This window comes from Numida meleagris, chromosome 3 (assembly GCF_002078875.1).
Source record: "Numida meleagris isolate 19003 breed g44 Domestic line chromosome 3, NumMel1.0, whole genome shotgun sequence".
In the NCBI taxonomy this organism is placed as follows: Eukaryota; Metazoa; Chordata; class Aves; order Galliformes; family Numididae; genus Numida; species Numida meleagris.
In genome coordinates this window covers 36851671-36875412 of record NC_034411.1, presented here as the reverse complement: position 1 = coordinate 36875412, position 23742 = coordinate 36851671, and the positions used below count along the sequence as shown (strand labels likewise).

The window sequence follows — 23742 nt, the reverse complement described above, 5'->3', positions numbered from 1 at the left end:
TTTCAGAGGCAAAGATCTGACAATATCAAAATGGATTCCAATGGAAACAGATCTCATAACAAAAGGAGCTATCAGACCATGAGTCTATTGCTACAGTTACTTGGAAAAGCATTGGGTGAGTGAACCTCAGATTTCTGGTTAGCATTTGCATGATGCTTTGACAGTTTCTGCTGTGTTAGGCTTTAGTCAGTCCACTGCCCACATATGGCATCTCAAAAATAGTGGATTTCTCCTGCTAGCTGCTTTACTATTCTGCATACACTTTTTCAATCTAAGAGAGACCTCAGGAGCACAGTCTTGGAGCAAGAGCAGCTTGCTAAGGATGTTCCCCATGCCTTCTGTGGTGTCCAGCCCAGCCAACAGGCAAGTCCAAGGGTTTTTTTTTCTTTTGGTATATATCCTCAGCATCAAATTTTATACTAGCGAGGTGAAGATACTATTTTTGGATGTAATTTCTTGTATAATTACGAGAAGCTACTCTTTTACAGAATTCTTGGCTTGAAAGTTCCACAGCTCAAAGAGAACTGTATAAATAAATGAATCTTCAGATGCCTGGAGTGTAGAAAAGCAGGAAAACAGCTTTTTGGAGAGAAAAATATACAGTTTTTCTTCAAAAAAATATTTTCAAATTAGCTTTTTTTTTTTTCCCAGCATCCATAGTAATTGAATTAACAGGAGCATTTGAAACTGTACTCAAGAAGTACTTTTTTAACCTCTGAAAGAAAAGTCAACTTTAATGAAGACACCTAAAATTGTTATACAAGTAGTGTTTAAAAATACAGTTAAAAAAAATCCAGAATATTTTACATATTCCATTCATGTGATTATATCATTATGATATAAGGTTAAGGTTTATTAACCTGCAGCAGAAATGCTAAGACACGTCCTGAACCAATGACTAGCACCTGGTGGGAATTCAGGGGAGCTCAATGCCCCTGAGTGATTGGAAGGGGTGGAGCCAGGATCCACCCCTTCCCAGACCTCATTTAAGGGTTGGCAGTGGAAGTAGGGTATCTTGTTGGAGATCCCTGTGTACTTGTGCTCTTTTGAAGGTAAGGAGCTTTCCTTTGTTTCTGAGCTTGAAGCTGCCCTATTTGAGCGAATTCTTACCTGCTGTAGCCTGGGACTTTGCTACTGTGCTGTCATTGCTGTGCTTTCCATTGTGTTACTTAACCTGAACATGCTTCAGTATAAGTACTTGGTTTTTACAGGTTTTTTTTTTTTTTCCAGTAAATGGTTCAGAACTGTGAAGTTAATTCCTAGCAGATCACTGTCTGAGGTGATCACATTGAAACGGTATGTGTGTGGGTCACTCTGAAAGTAATGCCTCCTAATTATTTCCATGGATATTATAACAGATGCAAAGAGCACAGTAACATTACTTGTAAGAGCAAATTCTTACCTACAAAACACTCCTTTTCAACATAATTACCATCATGAGTTATGCATTTCTGCCAATAATGAATAAGAGCCTTCATGCTGTGCTCGTAACAATCTGTACCAGTAGAGATGACCAACTGTAGTTGCTAAAATAACCCACCCACCGCCTCGTTGTATTCATGTCCTCTGCTCTCCACAAACATTCAGCAAACACTGATGAATGTCAATGTGTGTAGTTTTATTACTTCTAGAGGAATTCATTTTCATGTCTTTGTTTCATCTGCACTTCAGTGTCAGATGTTATTCTGTTAGACTGTCCCTCTGCTGCCATCCGTTGCATGGAAACAACATGTAGGGGAATACTGGCAAGGATCAACCTCTACTACCATACCACTGACATCCACCTCTGATGTTGTGGGTCCGCATAATAAAATAGGAAGTATTGCTTTCTTTTGTCTTGAAAAACACTATGTAATGAAATACAACATTAATTTAGGTCAGCATAGGAAAGCAGGGAATGCTGGAGGTACTTAGCTTTTAAATTATATCATCATCATATTCCTGAAATAAATATTAAGGAATGAAAATTTTTCCTTCCTGAAAACACAGTTTTGTTTTACAGATGTAGTATAATTGATAATGTCTATAATCTAATACTTAAATCTTAGCTTCTCATTTTTCAGAGAGAATTTTGAAGATGGAATGCTTGCTCTCTTAGTCTGCTAAATAAGAGAAGCAAAGGCTAGTGTAATGTTGTCTTGAGATATGTATGTTTAATATGCTTAACTAGTTCAAGGCTAACACCTTCCAGAGTAGACTAGACTTTGCATTTGCTCCTGGATATCTTCTGGTGCTCTGTGACTCTACATCATAATTTTTTGGTTTTTGTTCATAAGATGTCTGAAGGGATGTTAAAGCCCACCTTGTCTCCAGAGCAGGCGCCTGAGGCTTTGTGTTTCATGTCCTGAGGTCTGTCACAAAAGTATGGGGGTGGCTCCAAAGCTTTGTCATGAGTATTGCAGGACTGTGGGAAGGCAAGCCTAGAGTTCAGCCTTGGGAACACTGTATTTTGGGATCCTTACCTGGAGTGAATTAACTTCAGACTTTCCTTGGAGAGAGTGAATTGATGTGACACCACAATAGATCTGAGGAATAAGTGAACATTGAGTCTGGACAAACAGTGTTCCAGTGCAAAAGTACTACCAACCTTCCTTTTTCTTTGTAGCACAAATGCACTATAGAGTCTCTTGAAAATGTAGTTTCATCATAATTAATCCATTACAGCCATGAAGTAGCCAGCCATGGCTGCATTAAGGGTTTCATTAGAACAGAGTCATGACACACAGGGCAAAATAGTCTCCACTTGTGGAAAATCAAGTACAACACCTACATACAGCTTACAACTGAGTCATGTTACATTCTGACCTGAATGCAAATAAGATATAGACCTTGAGTTACAAGGGCAAGCGTTCAGCTCAAGAATCAAATTAAATCTTAGGAGGAGGCTGTATCATATGATGGAGAAATTCTGAGATTTCTGGTGAGGATCTATCCAACACTTGGGAGTTGTAGCACGACCTTTTCTTCTGACCCTCTTCTCTACTCATCAATGACATTAAAGTTGTTCTTTTGTGCTTCTTACTGTTGAAGTCAGAGCTATGACTCCTCAGCAGGAATAACTGCTGCTCAAGGAATACCTTTGTAGAGTGCTACATGTCGCAGCATTAACAGTGGCTAATGGTTTTGCTATTACTTATTTTATTTTTGGATGACAGTGATAGATCCTTGTTTTAAATATAGATGTATTCATTCCAGTTAGCTTGAATGTAATGTTTAAACTACTTAGAAGTATCTCTTTAAACACACATGTAAGGACAAAAGATAGCTGCATAGTAAAGCAGAAGACTTTAGTAAGTGAAGGGAAACACAGGTCAGAGAAGACATTTAATCAATTGCAGAAATGTAAAAGAGTCCTGATACTGCAGAAGACCAATTTTTTTCACTACTGGTCTATAAATCTCTTAACTATCTTATAAGAGAGGAATGTGATTCTGGATTTTAGATGATGGTACATTTATTTTCACACTCACTCATGATGCTTGGTCCTTAGTCAAATCCCATCTCATACTTACATTCACGTGTGTCTTTCCAATTATTGTTCTCACTCTGTGGCTCAAGAGTGACATTCAGCAGGAAAGGGGGTGGGGGGGCGTCTGGTGCTATGTGGACCTTACCCTCATTATCCTTCCTGCACACCTTTCTCTCTGACTTAAGTCACCTTGCACATGACTTTGTGTAGTTTGTAAGCTTTATTTCAAGGAGAGCTTTTGTGCCATCATTGTGCAGTGTACATCTTCTCAATAGCGCATATAGGGCCCAAGCCTGCTTTCTGTTGTTGCATTGTTAACTTGCATAGGATGTAGGTGAAGAAAATATAACACACGTTTTTATTAAAATCTCAGAGATGAAGAATTGCCATCAAAATGAATAGATGTAGAATAATTGGGTACCAAATGAACGGTATAATTGACTTCCGCTAAAAATGTGGCTTGGAAGGATAATTGCTGATATCTTTTTCTTATACAGAAAATGATATTGCAGATTATGAATAAATAAAATGGAAGGAACTGAACCTTTTTTAAAAAAAAGTTCTCTTAGAACAAAAGGTCTTAGAGGACGGTAAGTAACTATATGAATAAGGATCATGATTGAAGATACTTTCTTATAGGAATTTGTTAAATTATACACCAGATAATGCTCTACTATATCTAATACTTAAAGTTAGGGCTATACTATCCTAGGCCCTGCTATTAGACAGCCCCAGGAAATGAAACAAACTATTTGTGAGATGGTGGAAAGCACTCTGAACCCCTTTCTTTGAGCACATGGCTGTCTCTAATAAGACCAATGAGAGTTGAGGGGGGTCCCCAGACCATCTCCCTGCTCACCAGTCTGGTTGGTCAGAGATCAACTCTGCAACCTGTGGACCAGAGCTGAGGCACAGTGGTGCTGACCATGGGGCTCCCTCACCTGGGAAGTTGCCCTTCACATTGGAGCTGGCTCAAGCAATTTAAAGTGCATATTAGTTCATGTTGGATATTTGTGTAGAAATGCCTGTGGTTTTCCAGTATTCTTTTAATAGCAAGTAAAATCCTTCCGCTACCTGTTTCACACAGGAAGATGTGATGTAAATCCACTGCTGCCTGTTTCTTTGCATTTTGAAGTGTGACAGGTGCCTCAGTCTGTATTTTCCTGCACACCGCAGTTACCCACATTTCTTAGAAAGAAGAAACACCTACCAATTAGGTATGTTTCCTCAACATAGGCAGTGAAGAGTTCATTCAAGAGACCAGGATGGCATATATATTCTTTAGTCAATCCCTAAAGTAGCTCAAATTTCACTCAGATAAAAGAAAAAAGCTATAGAAAAATTCAATCAATTACTGTAAACTCAATGCAGCTCTTTTCTAATTAATTTTTTTAATCTGCTCATGAAGAAACCACTAACATCATTTAAACTGGAGTACTACTATTAATATTTTCATTGCATGTGGTAATGAGACTTTATGATTAACAGTTAATTTGACGTTTATAGTTGTGTTAACGACAATCCCAAGTGACCTATATTATATTGCTGTACCATAGGTTGAAAGTGTACAGTAAAACATCTTCAGATTTTTTTCAATTAATCTTTTGCTGGAAGAGGTTTGATTTTTGGAATTCTAATCAAATGGAAAAAAAACTAGTGAACATCAGTGAAGATTAGGCAGTTATCAGCTTAAAAGAAATTCCAGTTCATGTCCTTCTTGTACTTCAAAGCTCATTTCTCAATAAAGTTGTTATAATTTATAAGTTGTTGTGACTGAAACAATGGTAGCATAGTCACATGACATAACTGTAGAAGTGCATATGTCATTTTAGTGACTAAATGCAAACATTATATAGAAGAAATCCCTATCAATTATATCTATGTACATCATAATTCCATGCTTTTCAAGAGCTGCCTTTGTGCAACAGCCAATCAATAACACTGTAATTTCAGACTGGTCACAAATAGTGATTTTCAAATGCATAGCTTCAGATAGAAATATGCAGCAGCAGCAAAGCAATTTATGTTAGCAATGTAGTGACAGAGTGGTTAATGTCTCCTTAAGCACAGTGTCATTAGGATTATATGCAGAAAAAGATGAGTTTTTTTATTGGTAGTTTCCTAGGAATCTGAGATAAATACCCAGTTATCTGCAAAGTGTTCTGTACTTAATTTGGGGCCACATCCTTTTCTAGCAAGCAGGAACTTACCATTTACCTAAATGGAATAGCAGATATGAAATAAAATGTGTTGGATAATTAGATATGTTTATCAGCATCAGCAGAACTTGTAATACTATGTTCCTTCAAGGGAAAAATCCAGTTGAAGTATACATTTCCGCAGCCTTTGCTGGTTTGAAAAATAGCACCCTTACCTGTGAGAAGCGGACTTTGCTATAGCAACTCAGGGTTTTTTTTCCCCAGGTTAGGTCATTTCTCTGGATAAATTACTCTAAGCTGTCTGCGGACACCTCTGATAGCTTCTGGGGAGCGTCTCTATCTGATTCCAATGCAGCACAAAAAGGCACGAGCAAAGTGCGTGTGTACTTCAGGGAGCACTGCTGGGCTGTAAAATAATTTGAGTGAGAGGTATCCCAGAGAACTCATCCTCTCAAGTTGTTACTGCAAAGAAGCTACGTCCTTCAAAATTCAATGCTTCTGTTCATTTGCTTCAGTTAAATTGTATCAGAGGGCAAGGCAGAAAACACAATGTGTTTTAGAGGCTTAGAGGGAGAGAAGAAATGCAGAAAGCCTGAAATGTTTTCAGTGGCACCTGCTGCTGTTGACAAATGATCTGAGGAAATTGCATTTATTCGCTGAGCGGTATGATAGCATGGATGTTTCACAGAAACCCACCTCCATGCTGCAGAGAAGGGTAGACTATACCTAAGCCACTACTTAGATAGAAATATCTATCAAATCAAAGCCAGAAATTGTGCTTCAATGCAGGTCCCACAGACTTCCTGCCCTGCTCAGGGCATATCTGCCAGCAGCCTGGGTAGGAAGCTGTCAGCTTTGTCTGGGCCTGGGGAGAGAAAGAGAGTTGCTCTCTTTGTCTTCTTGAGGCTGAAGGACAAGCAAGAATGGAGGGGCAGATGTTTGTTCTGCTGTGCAGGCAGCATCCCCTGCCCTTCTGGCCTCTGTCATCCCAACCTTTTCCTACAGTAGTAGGCTGTGACTCTGACTGGTTTTGGTGGTGTTCTGTCAGGAGGCACAATAAGGTGCATTTGCTATAGCAAGAAGAGAGGGAATGGAGGATGAGAATGATCATCTTGCTCTCAAGGGTGGCGGCGGCGGCTGCTGCTGTGGTGGTGGTGGCTGTGAATGCTGCCAGAAGCCAGGAAAGGCACAATGTGGGAGGCTCTTGGAGGGCTGACTCTTGTCCTCTAGCATCTTCTACAGCACTGCAGAACACTTCTAAGCTCTTGCACACCTAAATTGGGCCCCAAAACTGCCACATCCTTCTTTGCCCCTTGCATCCCTACGGTGTTATCTTTCCATGCTGAAAACTCCCATGTGAGAGTTCCATCCCAGTGCCCTCTACCATCAGAGAATGCCCCAAGCTCCCCCTTCCCACAGCTGCTTTGCTCTCCAGCCGCAGCAAGATCTTTCACCCAACTGCGTATCACATATCAGCACTCCACTCTGAGTGCATTTATTTCCCTATCAGACTTGTACAAAAAGCCCATTAACAAAGACATATGTCTACACTTCCATAACACCTTATCTAACAAAGACAATCTTTTCTCTTAATAAAGTGCACATGGCAGGGCCATTAATAGTGAAGTCTCTACAGCACCACTATTTGTTTTCAGTATGAGTTAACACTTTTACATTTCTGGTGTTTGCTCCTTCATTCACTCTACCTTGTATTTGAGCTTTGTCTGTGCACAGGAAGCAGTTCAAATAATTATTCATCTATTTGAACAATAATGGGTAACCTCTCCGTAGTTACAACCAATATCAGTCTGTTGTATTCTACACTTCTATAATTTTGGTTCTACTGAATGAATTTGATATGGAATTTTAATCCAATTTTCTTTCCAGATTCAGAAAGAAACTATTAAACTGCCTTCAAGTTAAATTTAAATAGGCAGTATCAAAGGCACAAGGGGAAGGTGGTAAGGACTGGTTCAAGGTATGCATTTTCCTGTAACATTTCTTTGTCTACTTTTATTTCTTTGTCAGGCTTTTTAAAAATTCATGCTTGAGGTATACTTAGAAGGAGTTTCATAGTTAAAGATATTCACTTCAGTAGGGAAAAAGTCTCTTTTTTTTTCCTGATCATATTTTTTTCAGGAAAACCATCTTCTAGAACATGATGAGACGAAGTCTTCAGCAGGAGTATGTTGATTACAATGTATTTTCTTACAAAAATAAGTCACATCTCTCTTGTTAATTAAGTCCATCCTTTTGTAGCAGGTCCATTTCTCTACCTGGATAACTTCCATACTTCCTCCTAAGGCTGCCTCTGTAGATGCTGCACAGTGAGGTGCCAGGAAATCTGGCAGCTAAAAATGCTCATGGCCTTATCAATTCTGTTTCAAAAAGTTGAGTGAAACTTCTGTCTCATTATTTCTCAAAGAAACTTTTGAACCCAGTGGAAAGTATGTTTACAAGAGAATTTTTAGCAATTTGGAGGCATTCTTATGAAACACATTTCTGACCTCTCTAGAAAATACAATATAATTGCAGCTTAGACTTGTAATGCTTTTATCCAAATGCCATGTAGATACTGTTAATATCAGCTATTTACTACAAATATGAGAATGTCAAAACTGAGGATACAATTACTGTAATGATAGCTCTTCACTGCAAAAGAAGTACTCATACCTGGTGTCATAATTGCACTGTTGCGTTAGAAAGCACAGAGATTCACAAGCAGAGTGGTAGAGTAAGTTATTACCTAACAAATAACTAACCATTGGGTAAGTTTTCCTCAGTGCAAACAAGTCATACCTCCTGGTCTTGAAATTCATCTTCAAGATATGAAATGATTTTTCTCAAGTCATTTCACAGTTGTAGATTAGATTATGTTCCAGGTGGGGTTTAGACATTAAAGGAAAATAAAAACAAACAAAGTAGCTGTATTCAGTGCACAGAACAAATAGAAAGACTTCCACATCCATTCAGTCACACACACCCATAAACAAATGTACCAGCAGTACCTGAATTTCCTGCCACAAGGATTTTCTGCCTTCTCTTGACAGCTGTTACAAGAATTCTTATTTAAAACTTACATTTGATATCTGATATCAAGCTGGAAAAAATGCTTCTCCGGCTTTTAGGCTCTACACAAAGCCCTTCACCGAGGGTGAAAACAGTCTTCACATCTGCATATCTAAACAGACTTAGTGAGCATGTTAGCAAGAACTTGAGTGATTCTTGAATACCTAAAGAGAAGCATTACATATGTCTTTCACTGGTATCTAAACACAAAGTTAAGTGTGATATTTAAGGATGGAAAAAGGGTATAAGACAGGAATCTGATGAAGCTTCAACAGAAAATTCATCCTGCAGTCTTTCCCTCTGCCTTTTAGGTATCTGAGGCATTAAGAACATGGTTGCCTTAAGCTTCTAGTGAATGAAGACACCTCATTTCTGAGCTGCCCCTTTTGAGCTCTGTCTTTTTTGACCATGCTTGGCCGGTTTGCTTCAGGGCAGTGCGTGTCTGTGAAGCAAATACTCTGGTTTTATTTTTCATGTGCAGTTTGGTTCTCAGAGCAGTTTTGGTGTATGTGAAATGGGTTCTTTTCAGAAACTCCATCCCAAAAGCACTGCCTGAAGCTTTTCACTGGGGCACCAGTCTAGTTCCATTTTTGTTGTAAGCACTTTGTGATGCTGAGGCTCTTCATGACACAACAAGGGCATGTTCAATGGGAATAACTATCATTGACTTTACAAGGGGACAGACTTCTGCCTGTTTTGCTGTGCAGGAAAATGGGAGTCATTTCTGCAACTGAAGGCATGTCTCATGGAGGTTGATGGTCCACCATGGTCTGGAAGAGGGAATACACTTTGGATAGTGTTCCAGCATGGGATAGATTGGTAATTTCTCCCAAGAGGTGAAAAGAAGTGTGAGATGGCTGGGTCTTGTAGAGTGGCACCAAGCCTGTTATTCAGGAGACTCTCTGTGTTTTCCCAGAGCCTGAATGGCTCTGCACCACCTCTCCTTTCTATACCTTACCAGGTTTCCTGAAGCACATCCTTTCTCCCAGCATTTCCACGCAAATCCATAAACAGGTACACATCTGTGCTCAAAACATGTGTTCCCCTAAGTAGGTTTTGGCAATTGCGTTCCTCTAAATAATCCTTTTTTCTCTGGCCATGGAGGACAGAAGTGTGGACAGCACAGGACAGAGCATAAAGATGTGCACTTCCAGATGGAAGGAGTAGGCAATGACTTACTGAGCAGACTCCTCCAAAATAGAGGAGAAATATTTGGGGTTGTAGTTCACATCTTTCTGTGAGAAAGCAGAGGGGTAAGCGTTCTGAAGTTGCAAAGGGATACCCCTGGGTTCAAGTGAAAATTTGAAGTGTGAAGATAGGTTGAGAACGTTTTGCATCTGTGATGAGGAAAAAGCAGGTGCCTAAGGAAAAACAGCCACAGGACAGATACGATTATATTTTGTTCTGTCAAGCTCATTAGGAAGAGTCTTACTCAGTTAAAGATGGGAGGGTATAGAAAAACCAAGTTAGATGAGTAAGTTCAAGGTTGTGAGTGGAATCTTCATTCCTTCTTCAATAATGCTTAAAAAAAAAAAATGTTTCCTTGGTTATGAGGGAGGAGACAAAAGTCAATAGGACATAAAGATTCCTCTCCTTGGAGGGGGAAGTATATAAGTAAAGAAAAATAATTTGGCAGGGAAATATTTGGGACTTGTCAACCAACATCATTATTATTATAGATGACATAAATAATTTATTATGCTAGAAACTAAGTGATAAATCATTGTAATTTATTATGAACTCTGTGTGTATAACTGTAGATGCATTACCAGTTTCACTCTAATACAATAATGAAGACCTGAACTAATAAACGATGTTGAGAGATGTTGTTGACTGATATGTCCTCCATTTTGGAGTGTGGGGTTAGCCAATTTGGCCTTAAATGAAAAAGAAATCATTTTCAATCTACATATCAGTTCTGTTTTGTTAGCAGATTGTCTACTTCTGTTTGCAGATCAACATGAGTTCCTGATGACAGCTGACTCACACATACTGTAAACCAAGAAATATCAAGTCAAATGATGTTTAGCAGCAAAGTAACTAAAACATATAGCAATTAAATATTGACACGACTTTTTCACATGAGTAGCAGCATATTTTTATGGGTCTTTTAATGATGAATCTTTAATACTTAATATTTTGTTGGTGCACAAGGTTTTGTCTACTGTGGAAGTCTTTACCACTTTAAATGTCAAAAGTGGTGCAGAGGTGACACAGATTTTTTTTTGCCACTTCTTAGAAGTGCAGCAGAACCAAGGAGTCCTACCACAGACTGTATTTATTCTTAAACCTTGCTACATAATTAACATTTTAACATAGAAACTATTGAAGAGATTTTTACACAAAAAGTGAAGTTTCATACTTGGTTCAGCACATTGGTTTTATGAACCCATTATTTTCAGGTCGTGAACAGGGAAAGTGGACAGGGAGATGGGAGATGAGTGGAAGAGGTAAACTTTTTAATATGCCTAAGAAATTGTTTCTCACTTGGAACTCTTATAGGCAAATTATTTCAACTAAACTGTTTTTTGATGGGAATTAAGTTCAGTGACATGGAAAATTAGCTAATTTATTTTGTTTTTACCAGATTATTCATTTTGGTACTTTAATGTTTTGTTACATTTTTGGAACGTCAGAACATTTTTGTCTTATCTAAAGCAATCTCTTATTCTGAAATTTCTTTCAATTTTAATGCAGAGACTTTTATTAAAAATGTCAAAATGGCAATTAATACTTGTGATTTGTCAAAATGTGGAATCTTCTGTTTGTTCTTAACTCTGTTAGTGATGAAATTTTGCCAGCCAAGCAGCCAATGAACCAACTAAAGAAACCAATTAGTTTCACATGTTTAATTTGGAACAGTAGCAGGAAAACCATTTCATATATATTTTAGGGGCATAGTAAAGAGTAATGGTAATGAGCGTTGCAAAGTTTATGTTCTTCTCACATGCTTCAGACATGATTGATGACTTTTCTCTTTTTTGTTGCACCACTGTCATGTTTCTCCATTACAGCAATTATATGGTATCATACTTCATTGAATTTGTACTTCAGTTGGGCATCCCAGGAGTCCTCTTCCAAATATACTTTTTTTTTAGTAAAATGTCACTGTGCCTGTTTAAGTATGCAACCAGAACAGTTAAAACTATGTCAGATTTTTCATCTTGAGTCTAAGAAAGAGACAGAGAATTGAAGAGCTCTGTTGTTTAGAGCCAAAACAATTGTTCTTTTTTTCTAATAGCATTCAATAGTAACTCTTCTCATCAAATGGATCTCAGTAATCACATCTTTACTGATGATTGTTCAAAGAGCTTTACTGGATGTGGAGGTCTGCAAGGAAAAATAATTTACATGGAAAAAAATTATTCAACAATTTTCCTAAATGCTTAAGATTCGAGTCTACTGTATCATTGAATTAAAATATTATTTTAAAGTACACTAATGACATTCAAGACACTAAAAGAGGTAGATCTTCTGTGCTCTGGTCACTTTTGCTGCTTTTCTTATGTGTAAGGGATTTATATGGAAAGATTTAAAGTTAAAAATTTCAGGAAATTCTAAAATATCTGAAGCGATATAAAGCTTTTCTGGTTGCCATCAATATTGACCTTCATAGATTTTACCATAGAATCATACTATCATAGAATGACTTGGGTTGGAAGGGAACTCAAGGATCATCAGGTTCCAGCTCCCTGCCACAGCCAGGGTTGCCAGCCACTAGATCAAGTAATAGGTCAGGTTGCCCAGGGCCCCATCCAACCTGGCCTTAAACACCTCCAGGGACGGGGCCATCCACAACCTCTCTGGGCAGCCTGTTCCAGCACCTCACCACTCTTTCTATAAAAAAAATTTACGCCTGACATCTAATCTAAATCTCCTTTCTTTTAGTTTAAAACCATTCTGCCTTGTCCTGTCACTATCTACCCATGTAAAAAATTGATTTCCCTCGTATTTATAAATTCCTTCTAATTATTGGAAGGCTGCAATGAGTTCTCCCTTCATGCCACTTTTTATGAAAACGGATTTGTGGTGTGTATGTTGTATAACAAAATGAAAAATAAGGTTTTAGTCATTGCTTCTTGACCTGTCTGCAAATGAAACTGAATTTTGCTACAACTGTTCTTTGTTCAATGAAAAACTAATATCAGATTCACCTTCACATGGTTTAAGAGGATATGATAAGAGTTGTAAACAAAAACATTGTTTCCTCTTTCTCCTGCATCTAATGTCAATATGCTGTGTGAGGGAGGGAGCTGGGAGGAAATTGAAGTTTCCCCATGAAGGATCATAAATCTAGATCTGTTACTCATTAATGAGTCCCCATCTAGCTCTTCACTGTCAGTAGACTTGCTGCTTAGAAAAAACGTATAGTAGAGCTGGAAGGTAATCAGAAAGCAGGCAATAACAGGTGTGAACAGTATGCTCTCTCCATTACCTTGCTAATGTAGCTTATATCCTTGTTGAAAAAGTAGAAAAAAATTTGAATGAAATGGAGTGTTTCACTTTCCTTGCCTGCTTGGTCTGCACTTATCACCAAGTTGGTAGCAAAACTAGAAATATTTTGAACTTAGGACATTTTCTCAGAAATAAAAAAGCAACAACAAAAACATAACTTCCTTGTCAAGATAAGTTTGACAAAGCTTGTCCCCTCATTGCTGTATCACTCATTAAATTTGTGAGAGTTGGCATTTGGCCCGTGTTCTTTTTTTTTTTTTTTGGAAGCTGCTGAAAGAAATTCTCGTGAGGACAAAGGGTTTTTATACTGACTTACTCAACTGAGCCAAAAATAGGACTTTGTCCATAAGTAGCTATTTAAGTAAGATTTACAATGCATATAATTACAAAAACACAACCCAAACCAATGTCCTATCCTTGGGAATAACAGCCTTGATGTCTGTGCGAGGTATCTGCATGGAATGCCCAAAACAGAATAGGATGGTCTTGCCTGGGATGTAGATAGAGAAATTGCATTTTTTCTTTCAATATGAGATACTGAAATAACTTGGAAAGAAAAACAAACAAACAGGAGGAGAAGGACTCTAGACAGATGCAGGTTAATACCATTTTTTCACTTCAGTTATCATGTGAATCTGACAGAGTTATTGCTAACAAGACAATTGAAAAACTGATTTTACCCAAATGTCTAATTTCAATCAATAGGTATGGGCTGGAACAACTGAAATTTCTAACCCAAACAAATATGGTCTGTTGTCGAACACATCCCAGTTAATTCATTTTCATTTCAGTACTTTCCTGCAATAACAATGATAAGAGCTCTGTTGTATCTCATCTTGCTTTTGTGCACAGCAGTATTCAGCAGGGGAGGTAGATCTATGGGAAAACCCTGTATCTTTTGTACCTGATGATAGCCAAATGGCTGTTAGGCAGTGCGTGATGGGGACATGTATAAAGGAGCATTCCACAACACATGCACTTTCTAGCTCAGGTGGCAATTACTGTGTGGCAAAGAGTTAAGCAGAATTCACCAAATGCCTCATCTGGTGAACAACAAACTGTACTTTGTTTTAATCAGGAGCCTAATGCTATGTCACCCAACTATGGTTTGGGCACCAAAATCACACATTTTTGGCTGAACAGAGCCATAAAGAAAAGACCAGGTGGTCTAATACTGTGAAGGATATTGCAACCTGGACACTTGATGTCTCTAGTCACCTTTCTGCTGTGGAGGGATGTGTGAAATTGAAGTGGAGGAGCCAAATGAGAAGTCTGCCTTGATGTGTCAACTTTTTCTTATTTACTTTTCTATTGTCTGTTCTCTAAATATGTTACATTCACTTAGTTGTTAAACCAACCAGTGAAGTTGGAGCTATAGCAACAATAGACCTGGCTACCTCTTCAGGACAGTGCATTACATCTGTTTTATTTGGATTAATGTAATATAATTGTTTAGTAGCAGAATAGGAGACACAGGTGTTACAAAGGATGTGGACGTCTTGAACATAGGGTGTCTCTCATGTTTTTTTTTTTTCCTCCTGCAGTACATATCTAGCCTTTGACTTCTGTTTCTAGCTCAGCTGTGATTATATCCGTTTCATCTATTCTTTCCTGCCTATCCTTCTTTCCCTTTGTTTCTAGCATCAGTCTACAGACAGAAACCTGAGCTGAGGTAGTGCAGTTGACTTACGTAGTTTTAACCTTCTGCTTCTTCATTCCTCAGCTTCCAGATCTTTATGCTCCCTTTAGTGGTTCCTAATTTATCTTGAGTTTTCTTCTCAGTTGACACATTTCTTCACTTTTAAATCCCAACCATTTGCTAGCAATATTCTTCCTGCTCTTTGGGCTCTCTTCTTAGATCTCTCACCTATTGTAGGAAGAGGGTGTAAGGCCAGGAATGAAGGAAGAGGAGAGGAAATTTTTCAGATCTCAGGTGTTACCAGAAGTTTTTTCTTTCTTCACATACAACATAATTCTGTGTCAATTTACCCTGGTTACAAAAGCACATCCATGTTTAAAATACCATTACAGGTTACCAGTCACTTATTTTAGTCTGTACTTATCTTGCGTTAAGGGACCTCAAGTACATTATTTAATAGAAATATTATTAAATATTTCCAAGATCTATGTCCAAAATCCAAGTTTGATGAAATTCATATTATGCTTAGAAGTATTTCATCCATGCTGAATAATCAAAGGCATAATAACTTAAGTCATGTATGTGTAAGTGTCCTGCTCTCAGCTGGGATAATTAATTTTCATCATCGTGGCAGATATGGTGTGTTTTGGTTTTAGTAGAGTACTGATAATATACACCAATGATCTCCCAAATTCAACTGTGGAGGAGTGAGTGAACAGATATGTATTGCTTCACTGTCTGCCAGGTTAAACCACAACAGTGAGTATGAACAATATTTTATTGGTCATCCCCCTTAGTTTCTTGTGAGATGTTAAGATCACATTTGCTAAGCTGTGGTTTGGTTGCATGCAGATGTCTAATCTGTGATTATTCCATTCTACTCTGCACTGATACAGCCTCACCTTGAAGGACATAAAAACTACCGGAGTGCATCCAAAGGATGACTGCAGCAGTGGTGAAGGGTCTAGAGGGCAAGATGTATGAGGAGCAGCTGACATCCTTTGGTTTGTTCAGAGCAGGGTGAGGGGAGGCCTTGTGGCGGCCTGCAGGGAATGGAGGGGCAGCACTGAGCTGCTCTCTGGTGGCAGCAGCAGGACCTAAGGGAACAGCATGGAGCTGCGTCAGGGAAGGGTCGGTTTGGATGTTAGGAAAGGTTCTTCACCAGAGGGCGGTGGGCACTGGAACAGGCTGCCTAGGGCAGTGGCAAGGCCCCATGTGACAGTTCAGGGAGCGTTTGGACAATGCTCTCAGACATAGGGTTTGAATTTAGGGTGGTCCTGTGTGGAGGTGGTATCTGGACTTGATGATCTACGTGAGTCCCTTCCAACTCAGGATATTCTGTGATTCTATTTCATTTTCACAGAATCAGAGAATGCCAGAATTGTAGGGGTTGGAAGGAACCTCTGGAAATCATTTAGTCCAAACTCCCTGCTAAAACAGGCTCCTCAGAGTACATTGCAAGAACTCCATGCAAAGTGTTTAGGACTCCATGCCACTTTTTCTCTTTTGAGTAGAATTCACTCAAGGGAATTTGATCAACAAGTTTCTTTTCTCAAGAGCTTGGCTTGCATCATCTAGAAGAGACATTTTGTGGTTTAGTAGCAGGGAATGCACTGAAAAGTTTTTCACCAGCTTGAAAATAAACCCTGTGGCTCCAATTATTTCTAGGAGAAAAACATGAGAGAACCCTGGCAGACATTACTGTAGCAAGTGTGTAAGTTTTTTAGCTCGGGAAAATGTGACATAAAAAAGCTTAAGTGACTGTGTAGCACAGCTGTGAAGAAAATGAAATTCCACTATTGGTAACCTAATTCTTATTTATTATTGATTTGAATTCTAACTGTAATTCCTTCTTTCATAAAACTGACAAAGTCAAGATTAAAAATTAACTTCCCACTAAGATGAATAAGAAAGGATCTTTCACCATCTCATACTTTCTTGTTCAACTTGAAGATTCAATAAGACAGCACAAGAAAATTCGTTTTTTCCTGTTCTAAAATGATGTATACATGATAATACACAGTACAGACTACTGAGTAATATAACGTTACAGAATGTAAATATCACAAAACAGAACATAAAGTTAAAAATATTTTTGTTTATAGGTCTTTAACATAGGCTTCTAATTCTCTGTTTTAACTTCAGTTTTGTTAAACCATTTCATTTTCAGCTCCTCTTGCTGACATCACTGTTAAATTTGGAGGGTTTTTTTTTTTACGGCTCTTTATTGAGCTATATGGAAGCACTGAAAAAAATAGGATAGAAATTTTAGCCTTTTTAGCTTGTTGAGGACAGAGATTTATATTCAGATTGATTTACAGTTAAAATGGATCTACAAGTCAATAACAAGGCTGATAAAATATGGTTTTGGCAAAGCAGGATATTAAGAAGTCTGTATTAGAGAACCTTTTGGATCCAGGCATCAGACTATTCTTTCAGAAAAGAGAAAGCTGACATGAGATTCAGTATGCTTAAGTGAGCCAAGGCTTTCATGATTTTTCTTTTTTTAATTCTAGTAGAATCCATTAACAGTGACTAGGTATCTTATCTTATTTTCCTATTTGGAAACAAACTTTTGAACCATTTGCAGATTCTGCAAATCTGTTTTTGAAAGAAACTTTGTCTTTTCAAGGTGCATGCTCCTTGGGGGGGGGGGGGAGAAGACTTAGAAAGAAAAATTCAGCAGAGTTTAACTATGATAAAATTCGACACAAAATAAATTCTTGTGCAGTATCTGATTAAATAAGTGAATTAGTGCTGGCTTCTGTACATGTTTCAGGATCATATAGGGATGAGCATGGCAACAGCTTCCTGCACAGTTAGGTGTTTCAGATACCTCTGGTAGATGTGAAAAGCCTGACCTCAGGTTCTGTGAGCAGTGTCTATCTCTGTGCTGCATGTGCCAACTGGCAGGCAGTTCCTTCCCATTGCCATGTCTTTGCTTGACACCAGGACTTTGCTGAAAAATATTAACTGTGATCACCTTAGAATATGTACATCTATTTTCTCTCATTGTACTTTTAATGATATGGCCATTCTTTGGTCTGAGCTACAGAGCTTTACGTAGACTTCCTAGTGCCATAGAAATGCATCCTCTTTCCATTTTTGCCAGTATATAAACAAATGTTGCGTTCATCAGCCAACCATGCAATCTTCAGAAAAACACTCAAACTTTGGTTGGAGCTGAATAAATCTCTCCTATATCGATCCCATATACTGCAGCAAATAAAGCAACTGCATCTGCTAAATGAAGGACTGAAAGGAACAATGAAAAATAGTCATTTGTTAGTCTCCTTGTTAGTAATCCTGTCCTGTTTACCTATTTTATTTTTTTTTTTCCCTTCTGCAGCTCAGTTCTCCTAGGTCATTTTGGCAAGACCTGAGATAGCTTTCATTCTAAAGTTTTATTTTAGAGTATAATTTAACTACAGTTACAACAAGCATGTATGCCTGTGATTTTTTGTAAGATTATCTTAAATTATCAAATAAAGTAAATTAATTTTCCTAGGTCCTGATGCTACTGGATCAAACTTCAGCTGCATTCATTTCAGAATAGTGCATTGGAAATTCTTCTCTTATTTAATTTTTTTATTGTTTAATTTGAATACTTACATATTCAGACTAATCTAAATATAGATGTAATAAAAGAAAAAGAAGAAAAAATAGTAAAACAAACAATAAAAAAATAACTAAAAAAAAAATTACAAGGCTGAATGCTTATCATTTTCCTATAGGAGATGTAGGCTGCTCAGTATTTACCAGCAAAGGGTCAGCAGCAAAGGGACAAGTGCACCGATATGTTCTGCAGTCATATTAACCTCCACAGAGCCCTTGTACATAGGTCACAATGTTCTTTATCAAAATAAATAATTTTATTTGCACTGTTTTTATGGAAAAACTTAGTCATAAGAAGTTGGGTGACAAAAATGTCTTATTTAGGGTCACCCAATAACTTTGGATTAAGCTGAAAAGACATTCAGCATGGATCCTTCATCTGATGTGCCTAGAAGTCTTGCTAATTGTTCAAGTAAATATGCCCATATTTATGCTTCACTAGGAAATTATCCTAGTACTTTTTCCTGCGGAATTATGCCGATGCCACAGAAGAAATCTGCAAAGACGCATAGAGAGATGAATTGACTGTGAGCGTTCTGTGGGGCTTTCTGGGCAAAATAATTCTTGAGATATTAAATAGTGAAGAAAATGATTAATTCCTAGACATTATCCATATTTTCCATGTAAGTGTTCCTGTGGAAGGGCTTTGTTTCACATGCTGCTTTTGTCTTTGAAAAAGATGATCAATTTATCAAGTGTTATCTTTCCTTTTTCTGTATTATTCTTAACTTTCCTATTCTCTTTCCAATGTTTCCAATTGTATGCTAAAACACTGCAGAGGTATTTATTTTTTCTTTTATTTTCCTATACTTGCTTCAACTAATTCTTCAACTGTAGAAATGCTACAGAATGTGGCAGAGAATCTAAAGGTGGAAAAGAAAAGGAATCTTTTAAGTCTCCTATTATATTTAGTCCATGTTGATAAAAGTCACTAACGCATAACACACTTCGTATAGCTGTTAGTTCCTCTCCAGCCAAAACCTGATATGTGTACAGAGGTCTGTATAAGGGTTTTAAACAATGCTTATAAGGAATTCATATTTCACGTCTCAGGCTGTTACAACACATGTTTTTTCAAACTAGAGTTTTTACATTTAGTCCTTGCATCTGATTTAGAGGCAATTATACTACACATGTATTATATTAATTACAACCATTCACAGATAAAAGGAAATCCAAACTCTCCAGTTGTGACCAAGTTTAAGTCTAGGCTATCAAAAAGCTGCTGTGATAGTTCACTTTATTGTATAATCACAGGGTGGACAGCTTTTCCTTCTGTGTCTAGTGGTAACTTAATTTCATGGTCTACCGTGTAACTAGACACTGTGGAATACTAGAAAGCATGTGAAAGATTAAATTATTGATGTCAGCATGTTCCTCATAAAGATATTTACAGAGAAATAATTTCTTGAGAAAACAATTATTTCCTTCCATTACCATGAAGATAAATTTATTCTGTAAGGCATAACTTTGGAAACATAGCAGTCTTGATCTGTCAGATCCATATGCCCTATTTTTTCCCTTGCTTGAGAAAAAAGTCTCACTTCCCTTAGTTGAGGACCTTCTAATCTACAAATAGGATGTGATCTAAAAACTATTAGATTCCTTCAGCAGTATTTTGGGCTTTAATGTCCAAAATATTTAATTAAAAAATGCTTTTTCATAGTTTAAAAACAAATCAAATTTCTACAGTCTATTTACTGCATATGACTGACAGGGGCTGCAGTAACACCCAGAGTAAAACTCATTCTTTTCTATATTTCTTACTGAGTGAAAATAAAGACCAAGTAAAGCCATGTCTCTACCTGTGTAAAAATGCTTTTAAATCTTTCCTTATGGTTTATTCAGAAATGTCTCAGCTCAAAAGGCCACAGAAAAGCATATATCTTGACAGAAATCTTTCACTTTTATGAAACCCGATGGCCTCTTAATTCAGCTCTGCCTAAGGCTCTTTTTTTAGCCAGGTCATGATCAAATTCATTCAGGAAGTTCTAGCTGAGCGGAGGTGAACACGTCATTAGCTTCCATTTAAAAGGATGGCCTCAGCTAATGTGTATCTTTGGTGTCTGCCTTTCAAGCCCAGGAGAACACATGCTATTATCTATGCTGTAAGTTTCAGCAGTGTTCGGTACACACTGGAAGAGTGTGAAATGAGATGCATCCTAATTAACTAAAAAATTGATTTCAGTAACAGGAAAAAATGCTTTCTAACAGGAAAAAAAAAGAATAAATATTTGTTTGCTGGCAGGTATTTTTGATGTTTGCAAAGAAGGTAGGGAACTTTCTGTCTCATTAACTTTGTGCGTAAGAACATGAATATAATTGCATGAGCTTTGAGTTTCTAACTGAAATATGAGTTCTCGGTGATACTGATATCTACCTAAAGTATGAGTCAAAAGATAAACTTCATCTTTACCTAACAGAACTCACCCACCTTTAAATCCTACTGGGGAGCATGGGGGATTGCTAGCCTGCCTATGTAGCAGTGCAAGCTCTCTGAAACCTGGTAGCTGTCTGTCTTTTTTCCTTGGTAGGATTAAGTTTTGTGTATCTGTATTTGGCAGGACGAGAGCCTTGAATAAACAGCAGCTCTAAGGATTGACCTCACACAGTCTTTGAACTGAAAAATCAAAAATAGATTAGCAATAGACCATGACAGGAAATCTGGACCAACAGTAGATGAGCGGGAGGGATCCCACTCATTGCTTTTCCTTGTTGCAATATCAGCCAGCATCAGTAGAGAAATGGAGAGACCTTTTCCCCCAAAAAATAAGAAATGCTGTTGGTTGCAAATATATATATATATGTATTTATTATGCTTAAAAGAAAAAAAAAGAATGTAACGATCCATTTAGCTATATATATATAGTTATGTTGGATTTTAAGGTGGGAACAATCCTACGCTGTTTATAATGTTTAATGTCTGATGAACTAAGAGCCAAAAACAACTGAATGTTTGCAGAGAGATTTTATAGATTTTAACTCTTGTACTGCTGTGGAATCATTTGAAGATATTAAAAATACTGAATTCCTAAGATATTATGGAAATATTGTATTTTGTATATAATGAAATCAGCAGAATCACATTTGGATACTACTGAATTACACCAGATTTTAACAACTGTGTGTGCTGCATTGGGTATCATTTCCCTGAATGTCATGGCTTTCGCAGAGCCTGAGTTGGATGAGGTAAGTATGAGAGAAAACATTTCTCACAATTGAGCCATCTTAAGACTTTATTCCCTATCATAATTTCCCTATAATAATACTAACAGTAATAAAAATAATAATAATCCTTTTCCTTTCTCTATTATTCTGAAATAGTTCAAATTCCAGCTGGAGGCATTGAGCTAATTTTTGTCTAAATATCAGGTATGATTTTTATCTATCTCCTTGAATGTACAATGAGTTTATTCTTACTCCATGGAATTACTGAGAAACGTGCAGTCTGTTGTCTGAGGATATTTATATACAAACTTTATGGAAAGTTCCTCTGTTTCTGCTAGGGAATATGAACTGTTATATTCAGTTAGGAATTGACAACCTTACAACTGCATGATGAAAGTTTTCCTACAACTAAGGCACCAAACAATTTTCTAGATGCCTAATGATACTTGTGATAGAAGCACGTTTAATTAACACAACATTTACTGCATTTCTAATTATACGAATGATTTAAACTCTGGGCATGTTCTAAACGTATCATAAAACTACTTCTTTGAAAACATAAAGAAAAGTCTAATGATACAGTAAATTTAACGAAGCCTACAATGCAATCTAACAGCATGCTCTTTTCCAGTCAGATGTCCCTTATTTATCTAGAAAATGTAAGTGCAAGTTATGCCAAATACTATCAGGCATGAGCTCTGCTGAAATGAAGGTGGCAGAATGAATCACAATGTCTCTCTTATTGTTTCAGTTGGTCAGAAATGTCCTGGTAGAAAGCTTTTCATTTAAAAATATAGAGCCAGCAAACTCAAAACTTTCTGTGAACATTCATGCATGGTATGTATTTCTGTCTATACAGGTATGAACATCAATATAATCAGTTTTTAAACAGAAGGATTTCTTGACTTCAGGATGCAGTATCTTGCTGGTTTGACATTACATCTCTTCCTACATCTGCAGAACAAGCACTTAAACAAAGAACAAAGGGCATACTACATACTTCACCAAGTCAGCTGCCAGCTGTGATAGTCTGCTGTCTGCTTACTGAATGCCAACTTTCTCTCTGACAGGTAAACTCATATCACCTGCCTCCAGCACTTTCTGCAATGTAATAGTTGTGTGGCTTTTTGGTTGGTTGGTTTTTTTTTGTTTTTACAGTGTGAAATATGAAAGATTTGGACAGTGTTGTACTCGTTGCAGTGAAGTATCAAAGTTTTCTGTCAGATTTAATGAGACAAGTAGAATCTTCTCCTTTTCTTGAACATAAGTAAACAAATAAACATAAAAGAGACATTTCAAAATGTTCTGCTTTGAAATTTTGAGATATAGAAATTGATATTCAAATTACAACATTGACCTCAGAGAAATGTACTTTTTTTTATTTGTTTTGATGTTGATGATCTGGAACTTAATTTCAGAAAACACGGGAAAAAGAGTGCAAGAAAACAAAGACTTACAAACAGAAAAGTTCTTCCAGTAGTTGGGGCTATGTGGTAATCATCAGATGCTGCATGGGAACAGGCTGCCCAGAGAAGCCCCATCCCTGGAAGTGTTCAAGGCAGCAGCCCTGCCCATGGCAAGCAGTTGGAGCTAGATGATCTTCAAGGTCCCTTCCAACCTAATCCATTCTATGGTTCTGTGATTTTAAGTGATGGAATTTTGAGATCAAACAAAACAAAAATCTTAAAGATTTATTGCAAACACTCATGGTTTATGAATTCACCTAAGTGAATTGTTGAATGCTTTCTTACTGGATCTGAATGAGACTCGAAACTATATTAAAAAAAAAAACTTAAACAACATGGGATTTCAACACTATTTACAGCTTTCACAAAACAGTCAAATTTTACACAGGTCAGACTTTTAAGATTAGAATCAGCAAAAATTTCTTGACTTGCAGAACTGAGGTAGGTATTTACACACATGCTAGTCTACTACAGTACCCTTTCAAGGTACACTCATCTACTTTTCTACTTTTCTAATACTTAGATGGAGCTTAAGACTGATAGGCTTTATTTTTCCAGGCATACAGGGGTGGCATAAAAATGCCAAATAAGAGACAAATGAAGAAGTGCTTATATGTAAGTGAATTCTTATTACAATACTTTCCAAGGATATGATGGTAACAAAGGTTGTGATGCAGATGCAAATGTGAGAGAGCTCAGATA

General features: G+C 37.3%; 1 long non-coding RNA gene across 2 annotated transcripts; it reads left to right on the top strand.

Annotated features, from left to right (window-relative positions):
- Positions 1025–10777, top strand: LOC110396941. Of its 2 annotated transcripts, XR_002437383.1 has the most exons (6): positions 1025–1052; positions 1231–1296; positions 7516–7606; positions 9405–9516; positions 9659–9711; positions 10652–10777. It is a non-coding gene; the product is annotated as an uncharacterized LOC110396941 (long non-coding RNA). The 2 variants fall into 2 exon arrangements; XR_002437384.1 differs by lacking the exon at positions 9659–9711.